At 35.8% G+C, this 19,898-nt stretch overlaps 1 long non-coding RNA gene across 6 annotated transcripts in view; it reads left to right on the top strand.

The window, feature by feature from the left end:
* Positions 1-19,898, top strand: part of LOC141385789 (uncharacterized) — a 267,880-nt gene that overhangs the window by 92,157 nt on the left and 155,825 nt on the right. The window contains exons 3-5 of one of the 6 annotated variants that reach the window (XR_012406778.1): positions 13,501-13,573; positions 13,679-13,721; positions 13,803-14,928. The exons of the other annotated variants lie outside the window; for them this stretch is intronic. This is a non-coding gene — a long non-coding RNA (uncharacterized lncRNA). Of the gene's footprint in view, positions 1-13,500; positions 13,574-13,678; positions 13,722-13,802; positions 14,929-19,898 lie in introns of those variants that run through there. 6 annotated transcript variants of the gene reach the window in all.

The following is a 19,898-nucleotide window of genomic DNA, read 5'->3' as shown; positions in this document are numbered from 1 at the left end:
CTCAATACAATCACAGCACACAAATCCAAACACTCTTTCATTCCCTGCATCGAGCGGAGGCCGAGCAGCCTGTAGAAGTGGAGAGAAGGCATCTGAATCCCTCTCGTCATCTTTATACAAAAATCACTCACTCTTTCTTTTTTTTTTTATGGGTTCAGCGAGTCGTGCAGAGAAAGAAACAGTTTATTGATTTTAGATTTAGCAGAAGGGAAAGGGAGGTGGAGGGAGCTCAGCCTTGCCTTTCCTCCCTGTTTCCTGCTGTCTGAAAACGGATTTTAGTGCGATCTGGCAGCCAGGAAGGTGGAGAGGTGGCCAGGTCATTCATCAGAGTAACTATGCTTCAGCATAAACTAGCAGAGACGAGATAGGCCTCCTGCCAGAGAAAAAGGGAGAGAAGAAGTGATGTAATATGTATTAGGCTCACTGTGCATTAATTGGGATCCCAGTACAGTACAGAAAGGCTAACAGTATTGGCGACTAAACAGATGTCATTGGCAATGACCTGACCCCCTTTTTTTTCCCCTTTTCTGAATTCCTCCTAAGACGCAGCACCTTAGACAAAGTAAATCTTTGCAAACTAATATGTGAGCTGAATTTGAGATGGAATGATTAGAAATTTTGGGTTTAGGCCCTTTGGCCTAAAATAAGTGAAATTTTATTTTCTAGGGGACGTTCACGCTGAAATGCGTCTTTTAGGAATGCACCGCTCTTGGGGATGTTTTTAAGTGCTTTCTCCACCTTGTTAACACAGGGCAGGATTAAATGGAAAAAAAATCACAATATATTTTATAATTTCGGTCAAAATGATATAATTCTGATATCAATATGGACAATATTAAAAAGACATAAAAATTTATGTTCAATTTTTATTTGTATTTAGCCTTTACAAACAGATATAGTAATAGATTTATCAAAAGTTATTAAATTTTGTATTAAATAAAATTTTTGTATTATAAAATTTGTATATTTGATTATTTCAGATACACTATACTTTCAGTTATTTTTTCATTGGGGACCAATTGTTGTTCTGAGTCCATGCATGGCCAATTTCACATGCCTTCCCCATTTGGGCTTGCCAGATTGATTCTTAGTCAGTGGTTTGCAGGCGACTAGTACCTTTTAAGTCAGCCACCCACTGCTTGTTCTGTGACAGAAAAGGTAGTCTACCCACTCTTTTACCATGCAACTTGCCAGATCAAAAGTGGTCAGAAAGCTAAAGGCCTATGAATAAGTGCCATCTGCTTCTTTATTTGTGATCCTAGTTTGATCCACACTGGCCGTAAAACACCAAAGGTTCAACGAAAGTGTCCGGTAAGTGTTCAATGAAAATTTACCAGTAATAATGATTTAAGTTGAATTCAAAATAAATCAAATATAACATTTTATTTGTCAGGTAAAATTGTATTGTCAATTGCATAATGAAACAATCAGAAAGCCAATTCAGAGATGATTCTGTAAATATACAACATCCATTACTCAAAAATGAATCAAAGAGTTAGAGATGCATACCTGACCAGAGAAGTATGTTGCAGCATTAGTCACAGAGACTCGCATGCTGCAAACGGGGTGTCTTGGCTACAAGATCCCTATGACCTTTTTGCACCTTTCCCTTAAAATCTTAAAAAATAAATAAATAAATAAATAAATAGATAAAAAACATAAATGAAAGATAATAAAAGCTTTAACAAGACCTCTGTCTGGTCATATGTTAACCTTAAAACTAATCCTCACTATACACATCTGATCAAACTAATTAAGGTCCATCAGGGTTAATTGAAACCGACAGGTAAATGTGTTGAAGCAGGGTTGGAGCTGAACTCTGCAGGGCTGCGTAGCTGCTGTTATCATTAAGCTAATATGTAAATATACAACACAATTTCACAGCAATTCTCAACTTTTTTATTTAGCGGCTAATTCCTATTAATTTGTTTGATCTTATTCATACAATTGTAAAGTCTCAGAGACTCACATGCTGCAACGAGGTGTCTTGGCTACAAGATCCCCATGACATTTTTGCACCTGTCCCTTAAATACTCAACTCAGAACAAAGAACCATAAAATAAAGATAATAAAAGCTTCACCAAGACCTGTCTGGTCATGGGTTAACATAAAATCTAATCACTACCTTGGGGTAAAAAGTTCATAATTGACAGTTCACACTTCACATGACAGACTTTCCCAAACTCAGACAATAATTATCATAATACAAGTAAAATCTGCGAAATTGACACGCTTTTAGGTTGAAAATTGAGACCAGTTATAGATTCACAAGATACACCATATGAAGAGGATAAAGATTCGCCGTAGAATGTCAATGACCTGAGCTCTGATTGTAGAAGTGAAGGGGACGGCAGAGAGGGGGCCACTGAAGCAGTTGAAGAACTTGCTCTCTTTCAGGTCTTCTAATTGCATCGGAATCCGTGTGGTCTTGCCTCATGGAATTCCATAACAGTTCGCAGGTTCTGATATTATGGAGAGATTTAGCCATCCCTACAGAATTTAGTACGATTTGCTTATCCCCCAGTGACTGTTGGGTTTGGGGGTGGGGTCTGGTTCCAAATTTCTATAATATTATGTTAACAAAATGAATGAATGCATTTTAATGCAATATCCAAATAATGTAATTACCTGTTCAAAAATTAATCACCTGCATTGTGGTTATTTAACGTCAATGTTAATTCTGTTTTAAGCTCTTTCTTGATGTAGACAGTTTTTCCCGCTGTAGCAAGACCTTTTCCTTTACTTCATTTCTCTTTGAATGGTCTTGTTCACTTTCTATTTGTGTCACACTTTCTATTCCTTGGAATAAAGCAGAGAAAATATGCAAGTGTCTGAGAATGGATTGTTATTGCAGTGATTAATGTTTCTACCTTGTTATGTGTCTGGCAACAATTCATGTAATCTTACCTAATGAACTGTGTAACTTTTTATTTCTGAAACAACCATGTCATAATTCGTATCTCATGGCCATATCCCAGGATGGAAGGGCAAAGGTTCATCAGCCTCCGACTGTGAAAGAAGGCTTCATTTTCACACATGATTTGACCAACAATTGACCTTGGCCCCACTGAAAGTCTTGAGAGGTGCTGGAGTAGAATATATGCATGTACTTTTTTTGTACCATTAAGCACAGGAGCAGAAATTCAGCATTTTCCTATGCTGAAACTGCCACAGTAATAGATCTATTGGACCTGGAGTGGAAGTAGATGGGACTCCCCGTGGATTTGCTTGCTGTCTCGCTGATAGCTTGCGTGCTTTGCTCAGTCGTGGTACTTTTGTGCCTTTTTACTGAGTGGGTGGACACTCTTCGCCCAGTGTAGACCTCAGCGTATAAAGCAAGTGTGGATGAGGATTGTGCATAGAGTTTGTTTGCAGAGTGTCTCTCCACACTGTTTTGTATTCTATCTGTCTTTCTGTCTGCATGTAGAAGTGAGTTGGAGAAACACGGTGTTCTTACTATACTTGAGTGCAATTTAGAAACCTCCATATAAAATTGCAGTTGTATCAACATTTTGCTGGTAATCAACACTGATTTTACTTATGTAAGCTCTGCATGGTTAGGGACTCAGTTCAGCAGTCTAACTGATTCAGTGACTTATGATAATAATGGTTTTATTCAGCACATGCTATGTTATTGTAGCGATAAGGACGATAACTATGAAGATAATAAAAAAAATTATTTTAAAATTATTCTGAATGTAAAACATTTCAGACCACTGTAATCAAAAGTGATTTTTTGATTGCTTGTTTAAAGTTGGAGGCTAGTCGGAGTGATCTTTAGTTGATCTACAACATTTAGAAAATTTAGATTTCAGTTAACAAACTATCATAAACTCATGATACTGTTGATGAGACAATGATGATTAGCCTGTTTTATCTTCTTTGCCCTTTTCCGCTTGAGAGCTGCTATATCAGTTCAGTATGTTCACTATGTTACATAACTGTCCACTGCTGGTCATGTCTTTCTTGTGTTAGACCATTTTGTGTGGTACAGCGTAACACTGCAGCATGGCATGTGCTTGCGTTAATTCACTCGCACATTCTCATTGACCACATCTGACTCATTTAAAGTGATTTGAAAAAACACAATTCCTTTGTTTTTTGTTGTAAAAATTATCATTTTTATTTTTAAAGTGAGCTATAATGTTAAAGAAACAACATCAGAATGATTACTTTTCGAGCCTATAAACAACAAAAACTTTGCCAGTCAGTTAGAATGCACTAAAATATGAAACAAATTTAAAGCAGATGACATTGTGAATATGTACACTGATTGATCTTAAACCCTCTTTTTATTGTAAAAGTGATTGCTGTCCTAATATTTTTGTTGAATCAAATGAACTTTTCAAGTCAACTTACATCAATCAAAGTGACTAAAAATAGTAAGTTAAACTTAACTTAAGGTTCAGTATGTACATTTGGCACCCAGTGGTTAAACTAGGTACTGCATTCCTGGATCAAAACAAACAGTTTACCAAGATCTTGAAAATAAATAAACTATTTGAAATTGAACTTTAGTATTGTGACTCAAAACCAACACATATCAGTGATTCAGCATCTACTTTAAATAATGTTAAAGAGGTTTATTATGTATTAAATAGATGATAAACCTTACCATTTTGTGAGTGAGTGCATATTCTGTGCTTCTGAATGACTGTATATTTCTGTCATGTTTCGTCTGGTGCAAACAGTTAAATTGCTTGTCACTGCAAATCTCATCATGTAGCGAGTTGTTAGGACACGTGGGTTACAATGTACCCTGCTCACTAAATGTTTGCTCTTGTAATTTTTATATTATCTGGTTATTAATAAACTCATGTGGAACTCTGAATCTGCATCTTATTTCAGAGTTTGCTACTGTCTACCGGAGGTTACATTTCGGTCATTCAGTGAATCAATGATTGAATGAAATACACAGTTTCCTAACAAGGCAACCCGCAGTGCTGGAATGCAATTGGCTAAAGTGGCAGTGGGCGAGTTAAAATAACCAAAACAAAGACAGCGCTCTGACATGGAAAACAAATTTTCAAAGCAGAATAACTGACTTCAGCATTGCATTCAGATAAACAAGGATGTTCACTAAGCATGTTTTTAATTCCCTGGGGTCGAAGACCGCGTATACGCGGTCTGACAAGTTTTCACCTTATTAAGCTGAAATTACCTTAAATTACACTTTCAGTTGTGATCATACAGATAAGATCAATACATCAATCGAATCTGTAAGTTTCGTCTAGAAGGTCTAGTTGTCAATGTGTACACTCACAATGACAACAAACGTGTGTGCTTTTGCAAAACAAGGATCATAAACAGTGTAGGCAATCTGTCTTTTCTCTCTCCGTGAACTGTTTTTAGAAACGCGTCAGTAAAATGCGCTAAAACTCAGCAAAAACAAAACACAGAGACATGAGGCACATATCTTTAAAAAGCTTGAAGTGTCTACTTTTAAATGCAGTGAGTGCATGTTGAAAACAAATATTGTTTGATAAAATAATCAGTATGAAACCTACGCTATGTCTAGTTTCTCAGTCTGAGCTCATTAGAGTTTATGCTACCACGCCCACAAGCTTTTGATATTACAATGCCCTGCATGAGACGCACGCAATGTAGACCATATCAGGAACAAACATGTCATTAAAATGAACTGAAACTCAGCAAAAACTGAACAAACAGGCACGTGAGAGGTATCTAAAGAAAGCTTGATATGTATACTTTTGCATTAACCAATTCAAGTCAAAAACAAATAACTTATTTTCATGTAATCTGTATATCTGCAAACTTATTATGGTATTTTTATGCTTTAGAAGTGTCGAGCACTTACATGCAGCATATTTTAGCCTCATTTGAAAATGCTGGTGAAAAATAATTAGGGTTGTTTTTATTCCTCTACTCTGACTTTGATTGCTAAATTTACTGTTTTATTAGGTAGATTACACAAGCTGGTTTCACTGGTCAGATGTGTTATAATGTTGCTGGTTACAATATAAGGGGGTAAAGCAAAACAAACCATTAACTAAAAATAAATAGCTGGTTATTGTTTGCTGGTGTGGACACAAATATAATTTTAGTTATACGCTATATATACATTTATGGTTATTTTCCTTGGTGTGTACGGTCCTTTACTTTTAGATTTTAGTAACTTATTTATTTAACACTTTAGTTAAGGTAACAATTCACACTATTAACTAGTTGCTTATTGCCTACCTACAATTAAGATATTGGCTGTTTATTAATACTTATAAAATGCATATTATGCATGATCCTATCCTACATCCCTAATCCTACACAATCCTTAAATCTACCCACTACCTTAATAACTACTTATAAGCAGCCTTAAAACACCTTACATAACATACCTTCAAATAAAGTGTGACCAAAATACAAAAGTAACTATTTTAATAAAGAAGCAGAACAAAAAGTTTAGCAGTCGATGTGAAGCAGACATGCTGACATAAGCTAACATCCTTTTGACTTGAAGAACGTTTCCTACCACTCCTCCGGCTCCTGGAATGTGGTTTGTTCTGCACATTGTACATTGACACTGTATCTTTTAAACGGGCTTGTTCTCGACAAGACAGACTTTGCTGAACAAAGAGAATCAAACGTGTCAATAAAAGACAGAGCTTTATGGAGCTCAGCCCAGAATATTAAACATGGCCAATTCCAGCTGTCTGTGTGAAGCCCTACTATTTCACATACAAATGCTTCGTTCTTCCAAGTAATTAGTTGCCCCCTTGGTTGGAGATTATCGAGGGCTGCCGATTTATGTTCAACCTTAGGTCATAATGTTTGGCTGCTAGGAATATTAGCTGACCGTTGCAGTGTGTATTGGTTTATAAAGGCCGTGATGATCTACGTGGGATCAATTATAAGGTTAAATGAATTTGACCTCATTAAGTGTTTAATTCGTATGCCAGATGTCATAATGACTTTGAAACAGATTGTCATTACAGATGAGGACAGATGTTCCATGCATGCATAAACATATGCATATGCAAGCATTTGAATGGATTTGCGCTAGTTATCACCTCCAAAGAGCAGCATTTGTGCTGAGAAACTCTGTAATGACTCCGCTAATTAACGCAATTATATTAATTGTGTGAAATATGTTGTTGCACCCATACTGCGTGTGTGTGTTTCAGGAATCTCTCCCGTCACATATTCAATAAACACTCGACTCATTTGAACAAACTGCAACTTTCTCTTTTCAAGTCGAGAGCGAACGCTGTGGAAAAGATCCTTCTGGAATGCTATTATGATGATTTCAGCATTTACATTTAGATGGAAGAAGTTTTTGAAAGAGAAGAAATTTCCCTCTTCTGAGAATTCTCAGAAAACGGTTTGTCAGTTGAACACATTCTCAGGTCTGTGCCTACCAAAAGCAACATTTCTAAAAAAGCACACCTACTGAGTCAAGCCCAGAGCCAGTGTATGAGGTCTTCAAGTGTCTCAAGTCTGACTTTTTGTTGAAATTGACAGCAAAACAAGGTCTTCGTTATATTGGATTTGAACTCTCCAGTGGCTGACAGATTTTCAGAATTTATTTAATTAAAGCAGATCAGAGGCTCAATATTCTTGCATTTAAAAAGAACACATTAAAATCTAAATGTTATTACAAATCAAAATATGAATTTAAAATAATTAAAGGGATAATTCATCCAAAAATTTAAATATTCTCATCTTTAACTCATACTTGGGCATGGAATAATAACTGTTTTCAAAGTATACGTCGGTTTGGAAAAGTCAAGGGCTGTTTCTCAATATGCTTTCTTGTCTATACTTGCGTTCTTGTGTTCCCGTAAAACATCTGCAACAGTAGCCGAAGTACTGTTCCAATTCAAAGTTGACATCTTACCAAGAACAGATAAAATTTACAGATGTGTACTTGCTCCATCCCTTTTGTCAAGGAACCATCGAGAGGTGAATTGTGCAAACTTGTAAAGTGCAGTTATCCCAGAATGCAGGAGGAGAAAACCTGAAAGGTTTTTAAAAACACAAAAATAAAGTTTTAAGGTTTTTTTTAGGCGAGAATGTAGTTGTTTCAACATTATTTACAAAAATAGCATGTCTTTTGCGATGTGGTTCAGCTTATGCAGACCCTGTGCCCCAGACTTTCAGCGGGAGCTCTGAAACACCTGTGTACAGTTTTTGGTCTTTTAAATCTATTATTTATTCTCGAGTTTAATATTATGGCAGTGTTATTTTGTTACGTTTTATAATTGTCTTTAATTATTTTAGCGTGTCGTACACTGTTTGTCTGTGTTTACCAAATTGCTTAACATTGTCTTTATTTCCTACTGTTTACGTCTTGTACTTTATACTTGTTTAATGTCCATTGTAGTTTATTCAATCTGATAATTAAGGACACAAGTCTGTTTAACAACACTTTTTACTTCACATTTATGGTTATTTATGTTTACATTTTCCTAAATCAAACATATTGATTTATCATATTAATATAAAAAATAATTATAAAATTTAGGGTGACGCAGTGGCGCAGTAGGTAGTGTTGTTGCCTCACAGCAAGAAGGTCACTGGTTTGAGCCTCGGCTGGGTCAGTTGGCATTTCTGTGTGGAGTTTGCATGTTCTCTCTGCGTTTGTGTGGGTTTCCTCCTTGTGCTCTGGTTTCCCCCACAGTCCAAATACATGTGGTACAGATGAATTAGGTAGGCTAAATTGTCTGTGGTGTATGAGTATGAATGAGTGTGTGTGGATGTTTCCCAAGGATGGGTTGCAGCTGGAAGGGCATCCGCTGTGTAAAAAAAAAAAAAAAAAAAACCTGCTGGATAAGTTGGTGGTTCATTATAACATTGAGATTTTTTATAAATAAATCATTTTATTGTTAATAAGTTTAAACTTGGCAGCCGCAAGTCCCAACTTTGCGTACTTTGTATTGAGAAACAGCCAAGGTTTTAAAACCAACACATTTTTCTTCTTTACAGTTCCTAAGGCACACTTTATGTAAGGTTTTTTATTTGCGTTTTTATTTTAATTTTTTTGTTTTTTTAGGACAATAGTATCTCCAGCAGAAAAGATATCCAATGACGTAGTTTTAAATTGTAAAGAAATCTGTTTTTTAAACTAACAAAGACAGCAGAAGTTAATGGTCCATTTTAATTATTAGGCCTGACATGTTTACTGTCCCAAAATATTTTAAATGTTTCTCAAAATAAAATCTATTGTGTTTAAAGGGCAAAAAAGTAAGTTTTTTACCCAGAGATTTAAAAAGGGTCATAACAGCAATCACAATAACGTGAAACTGTGATATGTTTATCCAAGGTTTATCATACCGTCAGAAACTTATACCGGCCCATGCCTACTCAAGTGTGAGAAAACTTTTATACATATACAATTCCATACTTTTTTTTATTTCTTTTTTATTTCTTCTGTCAAATACAAAACAAGAAATTCTGAAGACTATTGTAAAAACCAGCCTCTGACATCTATAGTGGGAACAAGAAATACTTTGAAAGTACTGTATAACATTCCTCAATATATTTTCTTTAGTGTTTAACAGAACCAAGAAAATTAAATAAGTTTGGATGAGTATATGATGACAGATTTATAATTTTTGGGTATCATTTTGTGTATTTACTTTACCAATACCTCTTTAGTAAATATAAATAAAAAACAAATTATGTATGAATAAAGTACGTATTAAAAGAACTTATATGACCACTTTTAGATAAACATATGCTCCATAAAGACGCCAAGATACATTGTTTGCATGTTAACAGGATATTGCCAAAGGATTAATAAACATTACACATACACCCGCTCACATATGTGCACATAACAGAGGTATCAGTCTTCTATTGTTTGAACTTTCATGTTAGTGTTATGCACAGTTTATCACATTTTAAAAGTATTTTATTTATATGCAAAGTGAGCAGGCTGCTTTAATGAAAAAACAGACATACAAAATGTCTGTGTATTTTACCTCAACATTGTGTTTGATTTCAGCTGAAATCCTTTGTGTGGTTTTCAAAAATAGGAATAGGAACTGCTGCTAATTTGCATGCAATTTGCACATATTTTAAACATGTTTTTTCTTCTTCTTCTTTTTTCCATTTTTGGTAGCTAAAGCCCTGTTTCACTATGTAGACATCAAAGTTGCCCTTTAGAGTTTTTATAGTGATGTGGCCAGTTACCTCATTGCTTTCAATAAGAGACCTCTGGCATTATCAGACTGATGTGCATGTTTCCTGCCCACATATTAGTATTTGACCTCTTGACTATGATGACACTAGATTTTCCTTTTTTTAGTCAGTTATGTGTGCATTAGCCAGTTTTTGTCAGTGTTATGTTAAGGACTTTTCTTAGTACAGAATAATTCATTGTTCTCAGACATTTTCCTGCTTGGTATTAGGAATAGTAAGCATTTGCTGTAATTGCTGTCCAATGTCTTAAGTGTTGGTATTTTTAGTTTTTCATAATTCGATTTGGTGTAATTGAGTTTTCATCCTAGGGCTATACGCCAAAGATATTTTGCTAAATGAAAAGCCTCGAGTTCTCCCTCTCTCTCTTCTTTTTGTATTTTCGTCTCTCTTCCTGTTTACAGTTCATATTAAAGTCAGCATGAATTGCTGTTTGCAACCTATTTTAAAATATGACACATTTCTCTTTGAAACTGAATTTTTAACTAGACAAAACTGTAAGCCGATACTTTATTTTAAGTTTTAATTATTTGAATGCTAAAAAGTGCATGCTAAATTCTGTTTAGCTTAAAAGATGGATGAGCTTACATGTTTTTTTTTTTTTAAATATACATACCACTCATTTACAGTGTAAACTCAAAACTGTGTGATAGACACCCCACTAACCACTAGCTTTCAAACTTTTTCTATATCTTGAATCCCATTTTTGAGGGTCTAAACATGCACAAAAACTCTCAAACCCTTTGCACACAATATGCAAATACCCTCAAAAAAGTATCTTGAAGCGAATTCGGAAACTGGACAGGAAGTCAGATATTTTTAACTTTCTTAAAAAAAAAAAGTTTTTGCCCTTTCCACGCGTTGTATTTTACCAAACATCTCCTAGGGATTTTATCAGATCAACATGAAAATGAGGTATTGCTATCTAAAGGCCTTGTCGATGTAAAATTGTGAAGATCTAGAGTTTTTGTCGAAGGGTGTTTCCGTGGCAGCCTCAAAAACTTTGACGTTTCGCCAAGAAACAGGAAGTTGTTATAACTCAGGCATGCATTGTCTGATCTGCACCTGATCTGAACACATTTACAAGCCAATATTCAGGTTCAGTCATAATATTTGCTGACAATGGGAAGATTGGCATACATCAGTAATTTTCTCAGGTTTATACATATATATATTCTCTACCAGGGCGCAGCAGTGGCGCAGTAGGTAGTGCTGTCGCCTCACAGCATGAAGGTCGCAGGGTTGCATTTGGTGTTTCTGTGTGGAGTTAGCATGTTCTCCCTGCGTACGCATGGTTTTCTTCAGGGTGCTCCGGTTTCCCCCACAGTCCAAAGACATGCGGTACAGATGAATTGGTAGGCTAATTTGGCTGTAGTGTGTGGATGTTTCCCAGAGATAGGTTGAGGCTGGAAGGGCATCCGCTGCGTGAAAACTTGCTGGATAAGTTGGCTGTTCATTTCTCTGTGGGGACCTCGGATTAATAAAGGGACTAAGCCGACAAGAAAATGAATGAATGAATGAATGAATGTTCTCTGCCATCCTAAGGCCACTGGGTGGCCGTGAACCTGGATATGAGGTATTTCATCACGGCTTGCAGCTTTAATTTTTATAGTGTGATCGTGATTTTATAATGTATTGAATCTTGAGTTTTTTGGTCTGTATTGAACAGTGGTATGAGTGTCTCATTACACATACACTCACCGGCCACTTTATAAGGTACACCTGTCAACCTGTTAACGCAACTGTCTAATCAGCCAATCACATGGCAGCAACTCAATGCATTTAGGCATATAGACATGGTCAAGATGATCTGCTGCAGTTCATATCGAGCATCTGAATGGGGAAGAAAGCTGATTTAAGTGTCTTTGATTGTGGCATGGTTGTTGGTGCTACACAGGCTGGTCTGAGTATTTCAAAACTGCTGATATACTAGGATTTTTACGCACAACCATCTCTGGGGTTCACAAAGAATGGTCCGAAAAATAGAAACTATCTAGTGTGTGGCAATTCTGTTGGCGCAAATGGCTTGTTGATCCCAGAGGTCAAAGGAGAATGACCAGACTAGTTCAAGCTAATAGAAAGGCAACAGTAACTCAAATAACCACTCGTTACAATCGAGGTTGTTTACAGAAGAGCATTTCTAAACACATGGAATCTTGAGGCTGATGGGCTTCAGCAGCAGAAGACCACACCGGGTGCCACCCCTGTCAGCCTAGAACAGGAAACTGAGGCTACAATTCACACAGATTCACCAAAACTAGACGAAAGAAGATTGGAAAAATGTTGCCTGGTCTGAGGAGCCTCGATTCTTTTGCTGCGACATTCGGATGGTAGGTTCAGAATTTGGCATCAACAACATGAAAGCATGGATCCATCCTGCTTTGTATTAATGGTTCAGGTTGTTGTTGGTGGTGTAATGGTGTGGGGGATATTTTTTGAGCATCACGTCAATGCCTCAGCCTACCTGAGTATTGTTGCTGACCATGTCCATCCCTTTATGACCACAGTATACCCATTTTCTGATGGCTACTTCCAGCAGGATAACGTGCAATGTCATAAACCGCGACTCATCTCAGACTGGTTTCTTTAACATGACAATGAATTCACTGTACTCAAATGGCCTCCACAGTCATAGATCTCAATCTAATAGAGCTCATTTGGGATGTGGTGGAACGGGAGCTGACAAATCTGCAGCAGCTGCATGATACTATAATGTCAATAGGACCAAAATCTGAGGAATATTTTCAGTACCTTGTTGAATCCAGGCCACAAAGGATTAAGGCAGTTTTGAAGGCAAAAGGGGTCCAACCCAGTACTAGTAAGGTATACCTAATAAAGTGGCCGGTGAGTGTACTTATTAGTGAGAAATGTAAACAAAAAAGATCACATCAGGCTTTAAGCCATGCTCAATCTATTACATGTTCATGAATATGTGCAGTAATGTACTTTCTGCAATTTATTTGATGTCCTTTGTTGTCCTTAATAACAAAAGCCCCTCTGTTATTTTTATTTTTTTATTATTTTTTTATTAAATTACAAGCGGTCAGTTCAACGCATATGGAACATTTCTCAAAGCTTTTAATAACCCCATCATTAAAAACCATTGAGAAATTGTGAATGTGCCTTGAATTGACCGCTTGTAATTTATTTTTAATACTACATTCTTTCTCTCGGATATAGAGCTATTATCTTATCGCACATGATGAAGATATAGAAATGCAGTCTGTGCATAATTTCATCAGTTCCGAGAGAGCAGTTATTAATAATATATCAGTATGAGTTCTCTGATAGAGTGCTGATTTTCACACACTTTTTTATTGCTCTGTTTCTTTGTTCCACATGCAGGCGCAAAGATTTATACATCAAGTGATAATAATCTTGCACTAAAAGCCTTTTCTATTCCGCCAAATCACCTGAGGTAAGCTACAGCCGGCACATCCTCAAGAATACTGATGATTCCGTCATATTTCCGTATCTAATACACACACAGGCGCGTGATTCCATCATGTTTCCTCTCTATCAGATTTTCCGTCAAGAGGTGAGCTGTGTTTGCGTGTGTGTTGGAGGTAGGCAGCCATTACTCGGTTCTTTCGGAAACACCTGTCTCCATGATGATAACAACCCTGCCCTCCTTTGTCTACATTAAGGTGAGAGCCGCATCCTCAGAAGCACACGAGCGGAGGACAGGAAAAAAAGAAAGATAAGACTGTTTTTCTCTCCGTGCCCCCGCTTCTCATTCCCGTGCGCTGTCTCTCCCCCCATTGTGTCTTTTTCGCTCTTTTTTTTATCAGCTTCAGAAGAAAAATGTGGCCGTGCCAAGTCAGAATTAAGTTTTACAGCGCTCGTATCTGTGTCTTTTATGGAGGGAGCAGAACTCAAATGTGAGGTACAAATTCCTTGCAAATTGGTTCAGAAGGCATTTATCTTTAAGGAGAAAGGAGATGAGCGAGGGAGAGGAGGGGAGTTCGAATAAGACACTTTGTAAAAGTTGCCTCGGTGGATTCGCCTTCTCTTGCTGATAGATGAGCCTTCTTCACCTCTATTGAAACGCAGTGTGATGAATGGGCAGGTCATTGATTCTGGCATGGGAAACACATCCTCCACTCTTATGCATATTCTCCATAGGATACAGCAGATCACACGGGTCCAGCACCAATCCATTACTGCCAGGTGATCATTGTCAAAATCTCAGGGACTCATACAATAGTGTGACAGGCAGGAAGAGTGTTGGGTGTCGGGTTTGTGTGGATGCTGTTATAGGAGGCTTGTGATATAAACCCTTGTTTTTGTAAAAGAGATGGGGATTATTTTGGCTAGTGGGCTTGGATAGTGTTTGGATCATTTTAACAAAATTTCCAAAGCATTCAAACAAAAGTATAATACAGATTTATATTTTCGTTTTCTGTACATTTAAATGTTCCATCAAATGAAAATTGAACAAAAATAAATCAAATAAAACCATATTTTATTTTGATAAGACAAGATAAGATAAGATAAGATAAGATAAGATAAGATAAGATAAGATAAGATAAGATAAGATAAGATAAGATAAGATAGCGAATCAGATAATGAATAATTTGGGAATTTATTTGAGGGGATATTGAAATTAAGCAATGCAAATAATATTACCATAACATACTTAATAATTAGGTATATATAAGCACAGTATATATTTCATATTGCAACAATAACTATTTTTGTATTACATTGAGATATTTACATCTGTGATTAATATGTTGAATTATTATTATTATTATTATTTTTAATTCTTTAATCAACATAGAAATGGTAGAAAACCCCAGAAAACAGTCATTTTTTTGTAAACCTGCATATTGGTTATATGTGTATATATATATATATATATATATATATATATATATATATATATATATATATATATATATATATATATATATATAATAATAGAAAATTATATACTATAATGTAATAGAATATAATACTTGATATAATATAATATAATATAATATAATATAATATAATATAATATAAAATTATATAATATAATATAATATAACATAACATAACATAACATAATATAATATAATATAATATAATATAATATAATATAATATAATATAATATAATATATTATAATAAAAAGTATTATATTAGGTATTTGGGGACATATATTGATTAAAATTTTACCTTTTCAGAGAATACTAAAAGCATTTGTAAGAAATGTATGTATTTGTATGTGGTGATGTATTGTGAAGCCAAAGACAATTTTCTAAAGTGTGGATAATAAACTCAACTCAACTCAAATCATATAATAAAATATAATGGTCAGAAAGTTGAACTTGTGATTCAAAAGTTGCAGGTTCGAGTCCAGGCAGGGAATTTAGATCACTTCCATCCTCAATAACATGGCTGAGGTGAATCCCTTGGGCAAGTACTGAACCCCCAACCCCTGTGTTCACAATGTGTGTGTGGGAGTCACTTTGGATAAAAGCATCTGCTAAACGTAAATCGTAAATCTTTTTTTTAGTGAGGTGACTTAAACTGCATTTCCTCGTGTTAACATGAGGATACTTTTTTTCCGTTTTTAAATGCGTGTGTGTGTGCGCATGCTAGAGCAGATGTGGATGTGTATACCTGTTAGGCTAGGCAGACATCAGATTTGGGAGTGACTGCTTGTGTAAATACACATACACCTGCGTTTGTGTCTGTTTGCTTGTGTGTGTGTGTGTGTGTGTGTGTGTGTGTGTGTGTGTGTGTGTGTGTGTGTGTGTGTGCGTGTGCGTGTGCGCGTGTGCGCGTGTGCGTGTGCGTGTGTGTGTGTGTGCGTGAGAGAGAGAGAGAGAGAGAGAGTGTTTGCACTTCTTGTATCAGTGATGAGGTGACAGCACCTGAAGTTAATTGGACCGTCTTCCTGTTTCTGTCTTTCTAACAGCTTGTCTTCTTCCTTTTGCCCCCTCTATTTTCTTTCCCTTTGTAAAAGGAGGCATACATTTTTTTCAGTTTCAGGATCCGTTCTACTTGCTGCTTTGATCAAAATACACACTAACTGAACAAAGAGCTGTTAATTGTCTCAGAGTGGTCTTAAAAAAAAAAAAAAAAAAAAAATTATATATATATAAATATAAAATGCACAACTATTTACAGAATTACTGTAAATATATGTATGGTGTGCACCGATACTGTGTTTGTTTGTGTGTGTGTATTAAACTTATCCAGAAGGATTTTTGTTTGTTTGTTTGTTTGTTTGTTTGTTTGTTTTCTTTTCAAAAACAACAATTTAGGCAAAACTCAATTCCATTGTAATGTCAGACATACAATGAATCAAATATAGAGCCATAAAATTAAAAGAAAATAAAAAACACTAACACAAACTTTGTAAGGGGTCAAATAAAACCACATTCTTGAAATAAATCTGTTTTTTTTAGCCTTCTCACCCTTCATCATTTTAAAGCCACCAAATAGGTGGCAAACTCCTTTTTTAAGACTATCGGATGGAGGAGCTGTTTTCAAAATTTTACATTCATGAATGCAGAATTTAATTAAAAAAAGTAAACAATTTGCAGCTGAGGCATCATTTTGTCGTTCAAATGTACTCCAAATTTCAATATGTCCCAACCATAGATGGAAATGTTGAAATATATTGTTTTTCCAGTTACCTGCATCAGACCAGAAAGGATTAATCAAATTACAATGAAAAAAAGAAATGTTCAACAGTTTCAATATCACTATTGCAGAATTGGCAAACATTACAATTCACATTCTTATTCAGAAGGTCAAGATTTACACACATTAAATAATCACTTTATATAGGTTTATTTTACATTTTTAGGAGATGCGAAACAATGTTTTGGCCCAATGCCTTCCTCTGTGCGGGACACAATCTTCTCACTCTTACCTCTTAATCCACAGTCAGTAGTTAAACATATCATTTTTGTTTCAATATAGCTAACAACACAAGGAATATTTCCTCCACCTGTAAAAGCATTATCTCCATTGTACAGGAAAATAACATTTCAATGATCACTATTCACTTATTAATATCTGAATACAATACTCAGCTGATACAATACAATTCTGACAGTCCAAAACATGAAAAATATTGGTTTCATTATACACTCGAAATCATAATTCACAAATCAATTAAGTCAAGTCAAGCTTTATTGTCATTCCACTACATGTGTGGACAAACAGAGGAACGAAATATCGTGTCTCACAGGACAGTGGTGCTACGTAAATTAATCATAAATACAAACACAACACTGGACATAAGAGCTATTTAAAAAACCTATGCATAACTAACATTTACTATAAAATACTTAACTATACTCATAAAACAGGCTATACAAGTACTTTTACATGAGACTGAACAATGTTGTGCAGGATATAGTGCAAGAGCGGCATTTAAGGTGAATATTGCGCAAAAGAGACATTTAAGGTTTAATATTGTGCAAGATTTATTTAAGGTTGAAGCAAGCAGTGCAACATGGTTGTGGCACATTTAAAGTAAACATTGTTTTCGTTGTAGAGTCCTTGTAGATTTAGAAAAAGTGTCAGGTGCATAAAAGAGAAGTGTTTCCTGGCCTACTCAAGTGAAAGAAGCACATTTTGAATATGCACAATGTTTCCATGAGTCATGGAGTGATTAGGATAAGTTTGTCCTCTTATAGATCTTAAAACTAGACTAATTGTTTAAACTTATGAGGCTATGTTATGTTCATTTTGAACAAGGTTTTTTACTCAACTTCACAAGGCTAAAAGTGCCCGTAGTTGAAGAATGGCCCATAAGTTAAATAAAAATACAAATTTATTGAAACTTTTATTTGATGAAATCATGTGGGACCAACTCAGTTGCATTTAATTGTGTTAATAGTTTATTTTAGTTGGTGCTAAACAAATTTTGTTGGATGGAAATTCTGCTCTCAATTAAATTGAGTTCATGTAATGAGTTATTCTTTTGATTGTGCAAAGTATTAAAGTCACAACAAAAAGCTGTTTTCCTAAAGAACCCAGAAGCGTTGCTGTTTCTCATTGCGCGTCGTTGGAGGTAATTTTATCTTTTAAGTGGACAGAAACTGACAAATTAACCTCCGTGTTGTCTGTCAGTCCCTGGGCTCCTCTCTCATCGTCCCCAGTTTTATTCATCCTGCAAGAGGGTAGGGTCATCATCTCCCCAATCTCTCTCTCTTTCTCTCTCTCTCTCTCTCTCTCTCTCTCTCTCTCTCTCTGTTTCTTTTTACCCTCTCCTCATATTAATCAAGAATCTAGACAGTTCCACAGGCTCCAATTCCACTTCAAAGCCAAACCATTTCCTGCAGTCTGAAAGGCCTGTCATCACCGTGTACGAGGCAGAGAGAGAGAGATGTGAGATGAGTGGGAGGAAGGCAGGCAAAACCGATAAAGCATATCCTAGAGATGCATGTGCGGAAAGGTCTGCGCCACCCGGGAAGCCAAAGTACGTTGGGATATGTGTGCGCTTAAAAAAAAAAAAAAAAAAAAACTAAAATAAAATTCATTGACTCTTTTTCCCTCTCTCTTTTGAATTCCCCAGAAGTGTAAGTGGTGGTATCCTCATGTTCGCTGGCTCTGCATGAATTACATTGCATCCCGTGTGCCATTGTTGTGATAATGGGTAAAGTTATCTTCAAAGCGGAATGGGGAGCGCCGCAGGGTCGGAGAGAGGCAGCCTTCATACCGCGCCTAATCCGTGAAATTACACCTGCCACCCGCCTCCATGCCAGCCGCATTCCTAAAACTATTAAAATTAACAAAAGTTTCCGATAGAGACTTAATTAACATCCTGGCCTCTCCAGAAGCACCTTGCAAGCTCAGGTACTCTTTCATGTTTGCGAGAGAAAGGGAAGAAAGTGGGGGGAAAAATAGTGCTAAATTAGATTTGGTTGAGAAATTGCCGAGGGCTCGAGGGTTCACGCGTACCTGCCTGACGCTTTGAGGAGATGAAACGAAACGGACGTCTTTTTGAACATGTTCTCGCTTTTACGTCATTAACGCTGCATCTTTGAGTGCTTTTCTGCTGGTTGTGTGGAGTAAAACCAAGTATATGTAATAAACTCTGTTGAGTCTTGCATGTTATTAATTCCTGTTAGAATCAAAGTGTTTAAGTGTTAAAAAAACTGTGGCAATTAGCTGACATGTCACTTTCAATAATTTGTCAGACTGCATTCAAAGGTAGGGAAGACTTCTTCCTCTTCTACCTTTCCCTTATACGATATAAACTTAAAAAAAAAAATTGTAAACTAAAAGTTTTCCATATTTTGTGATTCATTTTTTATTTACTTTTTATTATTTATGCTTTTGAATCACATTATGAGGCCATGATATTTATTCTGACAGCTTTTAACCTTAAAAAGTTTGAAAAAGGGAATTTTATGATCATTTTTTAATAGTTTAAAGTGATACATTGTCCTGGATGGTGTTGTGTTTTATGCTGCAAAAACTATTTCTATACTATTTCTTAAACGTTTTATTATTTCAAACTGCTAAAATGTCAATAAAAGTCACTTTGTAGAGTTAAATATTTTTAAACATCAAAAGTCAACAAAATCGAAAATAAACGGAAAACACAAAGTACGGAAACTGTTAATTAACAGTTTTTTTTTAATGTAGCTTTTTTTGCGTGAATTATCAAAAATATCAATGTTTTTTTTTTTTTTTTACTTCAGAGGTGTTCAGATATCAATATTTCAAGAGTTCACTCTTAGTTGATGATTGATTATGAAGCTTTTTCGGCATGCTGTCCCAGGAGA

The sequence above is a fragment of the Danio rerio genome, chromosome 5, assembly GCF_049306965.1.
Source record: "Danio rerio strain Tuebingen ecotype United States chromosome 5, GRCz12tu, whole genome shotgun sequence".
Taxonomy (NCBI): domain Eukaryota; kingdom Metazoa; phylum Chordata; class Actinopteri; order Cypriniformes; family Danionidae; genus Danio; species Danio rerio.
The sequence above is the reverse complement of the archived record's forward strand: the minus strand, read 5'-3'. Positions and strand labels throughout refer to the sequence as shown.